The following is an 8,548-nucleotide window of genomic DNA, read 5'->3' as shown; positions in this document are numbered from 1 at the left end:
TGGGTCATCTGAGCAGAGTCAGTGAAGGGACAAACGTACCAAGTGTGGACAGATGTAGGGAACCACAAGGAATAATGCCACGCCTTGGGCTAGTAAAAATGGGGAGCCATTAACACCCCTAGGTCTGAGAGGCGAGGGGAGGGGGCAGTTACCAGAGTGTGGAAACATCACAGCTGTGTGGATGACGAGGACCCATGACCTTTGAGAGGGACGCAGCCCACCCACAGGGGTCACAGGGTGAAGGGGTAAAACTGGGGAATAAATGCCCCCACTGCCCCCACCTCCACAGGGGTCCTTACTGGCCGAACCCAACCTGAGCTGGAGGATCCAGGAGCCCGTTGGCGGGGCCCACAGCCCAGCTCCCAGGACACCAGGCGAGGTGGAGAAATGAGGAGAATGGCTCCAGGTGGGGAAGCGGAAGATTCCAGAACAGGAAGATTGAGAGATTCTAACCCTGGCAGTCTAGGTCCAGAATCCCCTTGACCACTCACCACGCGAGAGCTGGCACCCCGTGCCCTCTTGGCGGGGGGCAGCCCGTGGGGAGTGTGGCCTCCCCTTTGCAGAGGCTGCGTCTTCTGACGGAAAGCCAGGAATCCAGATTTTTATGCAACAATCGTCTGATATTTAAAAGCTAGCAACTCATTACAATTTTTTAAAACCTGGCCTGGGCCAATCAAATCACATGCGTGGCTGGACTGGGCTCTGGTGTCAAGACTGGGCTCAGGAGGTGCACACGGAGGGCAGGGCCGCCAGGTGTGAACCGGGATGTTCAGAGAGGCGGCTGCTCAAAGCGTCGTGGTGAGATGGGGCCACAGGTGGGCCAGCGGGCGTGAGGAGAAGGTGCCCGGGCCGGGGCAAGTGCGGGGTGTTGGCGGGTGAGACTGAGCAGGTGTTTCGGGTCTAGATGGGGACGGGCACTGGAGCCACGCGACCCACTGATGGCTCTGAGAGCCGGGTGAGCCAGTGGTGTCCGTGTCCTCTCCTCACCCCCACGCTGGGCGGGGCCATGGCTTTCCTCTGGATGAAGGCTGTGGACCCATAAACGAGCCAGGCACAGGGACCAGCCCCTCCTCCAGCGGCTCACAGCCCTGGGGAGGACGGCGTGGGCGGTGGGGGCCAGGGCGGTGGGGGCTGGCTCGTGTCTGCGGCTGTTCCAGCCCTGCTGGGTGCTCCGGCCATGGTGCGGGGACAGCACGTGGCCCTGCCTCCAAGGGAAGGGACAAGGGTGAGGGAGGACGCCGGGAGAGGAAGCCCAGGGGTGAGAAGAAGATGTAAAATTGAAAGGTGATTGGGGAAAGGGGCTAGATCAGGCGGCCACCGCGGGAGACGGAGCCGCAGGCAGGGGACGGGCCTGGGTGGGTCCCCAGCCGCCCCCCCTACCCCGGCCGCAGCGCCTGCCCGGCCTCCTCCGGAGTCGCCCTGGTGACACCACCAGGAACAAGCCCGTGGCTGACCCGGATCCCTGCCTGGAGCCGAGCGGGGGAGACAGGGGAGAAGGCCCGCCTGTCCCCTCCGACGGGGCTGCTTCTTCCTGGCGCTGAAGCCCGCTCTCCGGCCGCGTCCTCAGGCCGCAGCTGCGTTATCAGTCGCTGCAAATGGGTTTTCCCGGCCGTCACCGTGTTGTTTTAATAATGGTTCATTTTCTGCCCCGGGGAAAAATATTCCATCGAGAAATCGAGGAGGGGGGAGGGGGCTCATTCTGTGCATGTGCGTGCACGGTGTCCCCAGCACCTTAGAGAAGATTCCGGAACATCCTGCTGAGACACCAAGTGGCCTGTTGTGTGGGGCATGCCCAGCACATCCCCTCACCTGGACAAAGGACACAGCCTGGGAACGTTTATGGAGCACCTCCTAGGTGCCATGTCTGAGCTGGGTGCAAGGGACACGGTGGCCTCCCACGCGCCCCCTCCCCAGGCTCATGTTCTAGGAGGGGAGAGAGTGACACTAAAAAGTAATCACACAAGACTATGTACTTATAATTATGGAGACTGTTTGGAGGAAGTGTGCGTTGCACAGAACAGATAATGGGATCTTGGCATAACTAAACCCCGCCCCCCCCATGGAAGAGACCCTCACGCTGAAATGTGAGGGACAGACAGATGGACAGAGTGGTGGGAGGGAAGGCCGTGTGGCTGGAGGGAACTTCTGGACAAACATCTGTAGACGTGAAAGAGTGCAGGGCAGGCTCAGACCTAGGAGAAAAGCACGGGGCCAGTGTGGACGGGGCCCGCTGGGTGCCGAGGAACCGCGTGCGTCTGGGGGCTGGGTCCGCGGCCAGAGCCTTGGCGGCTTTCCCTTGCTTCTGGGCAGAGAAGTTTCCTCCTGCACTGAGACTCGGCCTTGACTGTCCTGAGCACATTCAGCCCTTTAGTCTCAAGGCCAACGCAGTCCTTGTTTTGTTGACTTGGGGCAGCAGCCCTGGGAGGTCACCCCCCACCCCTCCCCCTCCCCGACCCTGGTCCCCTCCTCCCTGTATCGGGTTGGATGGTGGCCCCCCAGAAAGATGTGTCCACGTCCTAACCACCAGAACCCGTGACTGTGACCTCGTTTGGAAAAACGGTGGTTGTAGGTTTCATTAAATTAAGAATCTTGAGATGAGGTCATCCTGGATTAGGAGGAGCTCTAAATCCATTGACAAACGTCCTTGAAGAGAAGAGAGAGGGAGACAGACGCACAGACACAGGGAGAAGGGCCGCGTGGAGGTGGAGGCAGAGACAGGAGAGACACAGCCACACGCAGGGGGCGCCTGGAGCCTCCAGAGGCTGGAAGAGGCAGAGAACGGGCTCTCCCGGCCTCCAGAGGGCCACCTTGATTTCGGCCCAGTGATACTGATTTTGGACTTCTGGCCTCCAGAACCGTGAGAGGATACACTTCTGTGGGCTTTTGTGTTTGTTTTCTGTTGTTTTCAAGGCACCCAGTCCGGGGCTGTTTGTTACAGCAGCTGCAGGAGACAGGTGCCTTCCCTCTCTCTGCAAATCCTCCAGACTCGTCCCTCCTCCCGGCTCTGCTGGTGGCCTCTCGTCCTCTCTGCGTCCCTCTCCACGTGGGTTTTGTCCCCGCCCCGCCAGGGAAAGGGCTCTATCCCGCCAAACTCTATGGTCCTTTCTCAGCCTCCAGGGCCCTGTGCTCCCCGAGTCCCCCCCTCCCCAGCCGCCCCTTCTCAGGCTCTTCTGCTGGTTCCTCCTCGTCCCCTGACCTTGGTGTCGGAGAGCGAGCCACTAGCTGGCCCTCTCCTCCCCTGCGGCTACACTCACCTCCCTGGTGACCTCAAGCAGTCTCGAGAACTTAAATGCCACTCGTGCCTGACAATGACATCTCCCAATGACATCCCAGCTGCAGCCTCTCCGCTGACCTGCAGCTGCCCCCGGTGTCTCCACTTGGAAACCTGGTGGGCACGCCCAAGTATCACGCGGGGAACAGAACTCTCGACCCCACTGCTCACCCCAGATCTGCCCCCCACCCCGTCTTCCCCATCTCAGCCAATGGCACCACTGTTCTCCACTGGTGTGGTGGGTGGAATAACGCCCCCCCCATTCCCCGTTCACCTGGGACCTCGGGAGGTGACCTTATTTGGAAATAGGGTCTTTGCCGACATCATTAGCTAAGGATCTTGAGATGATATCCTACTGGATCCAGGGTGGGCCCCAAACCAAAGACGGGTGTCCTTCTAAGAGGACACGGAATCCATATACCTTTCACCACCTGCACTGCCACCAGCCCAGGTCAAGCTATCCTCATCTGTCACTGTCATAAAAGCAAGGGTCTCTCCCCCACCGCAGTTTCCATCCAGCTGATTCTCCACAGCCAGGGAGGGCTTTCGAATACAAACCAGATCCCAGCACACAGTAGGTGCTCAATAACGAAAGGAATTCAGGAGGGAGGCTGGCTAGACTGGGTCTCTCTCAGAAGCCTTTGGTCACCCTTTCCTTCCAGCACACGCACAGGGAGGGAAGTGATCTCAGGGGGCAGTTCTTCCGGCGTCTTCCTCCACGCACATGCTCAGCCAGGGCCGCGCAGCCAGGGGACGGACACTCGTTAAGCACATACTGTCTGCACCTGACTTCTGAGTCCCTGACAGGCAGAATCTCGTTTAATCCTTGACATGAGCCAGAGAAAGCCTGGGCAAGAACAAAGCTGGAGGCGTGACGCATCCCCGTGTCAAACTCTGTTACAAAGCTACAGGCATCAAAACAGCGTGGTCCTGGCAGAAAAACGCACACAGGGGCCAACGGAGCAGAACCGAGAGCCCAGAAATAGGCCCGTGCATTTCGGGTCAACTAATATTTGACAAGGGAGCCAAGAAGGAGTGGGGAGCCAAGTGGAGAAGACAGGCTCCCCATAAAGGGTGCCGGGAGATTGGCATATTCACAAGCCAAAGGATGAAACCAGTCCCCTCTCTCACCCCACTCACAACAGTTAACTCGAAACGGATTGAAGACTTAATCCTTGAAGTGGCCCTACAAGGTAGAGCTGTCATTGTCCCCATTTTAGAGTCAGGGAAACAGGCACAGCACAACGAAGCCGGTGGCCCAAGGGTGACTCAGCCAGTCCCTGGCAGGGCTGGGATTCGATCCCAGGCACTTTCAACACCAGCGCCGGGGTCTTCCTTGAGATTCGGAGCTCGTGTCCCATGTGTGCATTCCCTCGCTTTCCACCTGCTGATGTGTCTGAGTGCCCGGAGACCTAGGCGGGTTACACCCCTGGTTTTGTCCAGAAGGTCGTCCTGTCTTGAACCAGTGAGGCCGCTCCTGCCCTCAAGGAGGTTGCGTCCTGGCTGGGGAGCCCGGGGCATGGGTAACCTTAAATCCACGGTCATGACCACAGCCACCTCAACCTGCACTGAGGGCCCCTGGATGGATAATTCCCCCTGGGGAGATTCTGGAAGGCTGCAAGGGCTTCCGGGCATGGAGAGATGCTGCGCCCACGGACGAGGACCCTCCTGTCCATCTTTGTGTCCTGCGCCTGCGGAGGCTGCTGAGCATACACAGGCCAGGCGAGTGACTGGCTGCAGGTCATGCAGTGAGCCTCTGCACTGCTCAGTGCCGTGAACTCGCCTGCATTCGTTTCCTGGGGCCGCCACAACCAAGGACCGCAAACTGGGGGGCTTAAAACCACAGAAATGTTTTTTCTCACGTTCCGCAGGCCACAAGTCTGAACTCAAGGTGTGCGCAGGACCACACTCCCCGACGGCTCCAGGGAGGATCCGCCCTTCTTCTTCGGGCTTCTGGGGCGCAGCAGCTCTTGGTGCTCCTTGGCTTGTGTGCGCATCACTCCCTTCTCTGCCTCCACCGTCGCGTGGTCTTCTCCCCTCGCGCATCTGCATCTGTGTCTCTTCTCTTAGAATAAAGTCACAATCCAGTCACATCGGTTCAGGGGCCCACCCTAGTCCAGTATAACCTCGTCCTAACTAAATACGTCTGCAACAACCCCATTTCCACACACGGTCACATTCTGAGACACCACAGGTTAGGACTTCTGCGTGTCTTTTGGGGGGACACAGTTCAGCCCACAACACTCTCCATCTCTTGTGCAGTCTCTTGTCGCCTCTTCCTGGGCTGCGCAGTTAAGCGCATCCACGCTCCCGTGTTTTCATGCCGTGGGGCCCAGCCTCAGTCTGCATCTGCAAGTTAACAAAAACCAGTGGCGAGCTCCCGGTGCCGAGCACTTTCAGAGGCCCGGAGAACCTCAGTCTCGTCGTTTGGGAATCATCGGGCTGCAAGTATCAAAACACCGCAGTGGCCGAGGCTTCAACAGAAAGCTGGCCTTCTCCTCACCAAACGACCCGGCGTCTGGCGCCTGCAGCTGTGGGCCGCCAGCAGCTCCATGGCACCAGGCTCCCCTGGTCCCCTGGATGTCCCTCTAGGTCACGGACCCTCACCACGGCGAGTGGCTGTTTTCATCCCCACTTTAGAGATGCAGCAACTAAGGCTCGGATAGTAACAAGCCCCCTCTCCTTCCCCCAGTCCCTCTGCTGACTTCTGCTTGGGTCTCACCGGCTGGAAGCGTGTCACGCGGCCGCGCCCAGAAGCAAGGCAGGCTGAGAGGCAGGACAGAGCGGGACGGTCACTCAGCGGGCGAGCACCCTATTTGCGAAGGAGAAAGCGAGCGTGAGCGTTGGAGGCAGTAAGGCGTGTCCCGCAATTCTCCCCACCTCTCCATCCAGATGAGGTTATCGAGCGCCCTCCAAGTGTGAGTACTATGCTGTAGGCCCGGCGTGAAACATTTCTAAAATTTGTCCCGTGGAACCCTCCACACCTGTGAGCCCATCGTCCCATTTTACAGATGAGAAAACTGAGGCTCAGAGAAGTTAAGTAACACGCCCAAGGTCAAACAGCCAATAACTGTGAAGCCAGGATTTGAACCTGGGCCCCCGGCTCCAGACCCTGTGCTGAGGTCATCAGTGCGATGTCAGAGGCGGTAAGACAGGTGACGTGGGCTAGGCGGCAAGGGAAGTTCCTTCTGAAGAGGTGACATCCGAGCAGAGACGTGAATCAAGGGAAGAGGGCGCTGTGGTGGGTAGCCCACAGGCATGTGTGGGGCTCAGGGAGGGGCCAGTGTGGCCGCAGCCACAGGACTAGGGACTGTTGCACCCACTTTGCACCTATCGCCTCCTTTCAGGATCGTAAAAGTCTCATGACAGAGGTTGTTGTAATTGTCCTCATCTGACAGATGGGGAAACTGAGGCTCTGGGCAGTTAACTGAGCTGCGGGGGAGCACACAGCCAGAAAGAGGAGGGGCTTAGGATCTGACCCCAGTGCCCAACCCCAAGAGAAACAGTCGGAGCAAATGCAGCAGGCTGGGAGGGCTGCCTGGAGGAGGCGGATGTCACCAGGGCCTGGAGGGTGGGAGGAGCAGGGCGGGGGACGGGCAGGTGCTGCTGGAGACCCTCAGTGAGCAGGGCACAGGAATACATTCCTGTGGGCAGTTCCTCGAGGACAGATTTCGAGGCACCGCCCTGCCTCCAGTTCCCGGCCAGCTCGGCCTAAAAGGAAGGCGGTGACGGGAGCTTCATTAGCCTGGCGGACGCCCCAGCAGCCCCGCGGGGATGAAAGGGCCCTAGAAGGGAGCCGTCCTAATTTTGGCACACCTGGCAGGGGGCCCAGGCCACTGAAAGGGAAGCAGCTGGGGCCCCAGCCCCACCATTGTTCCGGCTGGATCCGCTGTCTGGGCTTCAAATGCGAGCCCAGAGTAAAGGGGGGTGGGGGTGCCGGTGGCCTCTGCTCCTCCTTTAATAGACCAAAGGACCCTGGCGGCTTAGCTCTTTTTCCTAATTTAAAGATATTTTCAGGCATCTGGGAGCTCCCCTGCCGTGAAGCAAGAAGGTTGGAATGGGGGGGGGGCTTGAAACTCTCATCGTGGTTGTCGATGGAGGACAGAGGAATAGGCCAGGCGGAGGGGTACTGAGGGTGGTGTGGGACCAAGGGTGGGACGTTTGGGGAGTAAGGAGACCTATCCTGTGTTCTCGGCTCTCCTCTGCCTTAGTTTCCCGTCTCTAAACCTCTGCATCCCTCTCCGGAAGGTAGGACCCATGCAGGTATACACAAACCTCCGTCCCTGCTAAGGAAAGGGGGGCTCTTCGGGGTCGACCCTGGAGGCCTGGAGTTGGGGACAGTGGGGGTCTGCCCCATGCCAGCCCCTGGGCAGGGCAGCCGGGCCACGGGCATGGGGTGGGGGGCTGTCAGAGGCCTGAGCAGCAAAGGGGACGGACGAGGAGGTTTGTAGCCTCTGGGTTTGGCGCCCCTGGTGTCTGGGCGGGAAGGCGGGCGGGGAGGCAGGCCGAGGGGGGCCGCCGCCTGCGTGTCGGGGGAGGGCGCTCTGGGCTCGTCCCCACCGGGGAGGGGGCACAGGAACCGGGGGTGAGCCGGGCAGGGAGCGCGCGGGAGGAGGTGGAGCCTGCGGACGGCTTGTGGGGGGTGCCTTCCCCGCCGGCTCCCCTCTCTGCCTGTTTCTCCCTTTTCCTTCTCCCCTCCTTCCTGGCCCACCCACCCCGGCCCCCCGGCCCGGCCTGCCTCCGGCCTCCTCGGAGCGCCTCCCTGGCTGCCTCCGTCCCCTCCCCCTCCCCCTGCTCCCTCTGACCGGCTCCCGCCTCCTCCCTCCTCCTCCTCCGCCCCCTCCTCCCCTCCTCCTCCTCCTCCTCCCCCCTCCTTCTCCCCCCTCCCCCCCCCCGCCGGGAGAGGGGCCGCCGCCATCTTGCCGGGAGCCGGGGCGGGCGCGGCCGCGCACGCGACCCCTCTTTCGGGAAGCGCCCCCCTCGCCCGCCTGGACGTCTTGCATTCACGCGGCATTGACCCCCTCGGAATAGGGGGGCGGCGCGGGGCGGGGCTGCGGGGGAGGGTGCGTGGGGCGCTGCAGCCGGCGCCCCCCAGACCCGGGGTCCGCAGGCGCCGCCCCGCGGGGGGCTCGCCCGGCCGGCCGGCGGCCCGGGGCGCGGGGGCCCAGAGAAGGGCTTGGGCGCACGGCTTTCTAGAGGCTCCTGGACCGAGCGCGCCCAGCAGACGCCCTCGCCGGCCTCGGCAGTGGCCAGAAAGGGCGCAGGAGCCCCCGGGGA

General features: G+C 61.1%; 1 long non-coding RNA gene across 1 annotated transcript; it reads right to left on the bottom strand.

Moving 5' to 3' along the window:
• Nucleotides 1–3,494: 3,494 nt before the first annotated feature.
• On the bottom strand, nucleotides 3,495–7,969 carry LOC147912088 (uncharacterized). The gene is made up of 3 exons (XR_015550175.1): nucleotides 6,363–7,969; nucleotides 5,994–6,083; nucleotides 3,495–5,620 (listed from the first exon to the last, which is right to left on the bottom strand). It is a non-coding gene; the product is annotated as an uncharacterized LOC147912088 (long non-coding RNA).
• Between the last annotated feature and the right edge of the window lie 579 nt (nucleotides 7,970–8,548).

This window comes from Ceratotherium simum, chromosome 39, assembly GCF_057802395.1.
Source record: "Ceratotherium simum simum isolate JZ-2026a chromosome 39, ASM5780239v1, whole genome shotgun sequence".
Classification (NCBI taxonomy): Eukaryota; Metazoa; Chordata; class Mammalia; order Perissodactyla; family Rhinocerotidae; genus Ceratotherium; species Ceratotherium simum.
The sequence above is the reverse complement of the archived record's forward strand: the minus strand, read 5'-3'. Positions and strand labels throughout refer to the sequence as shown.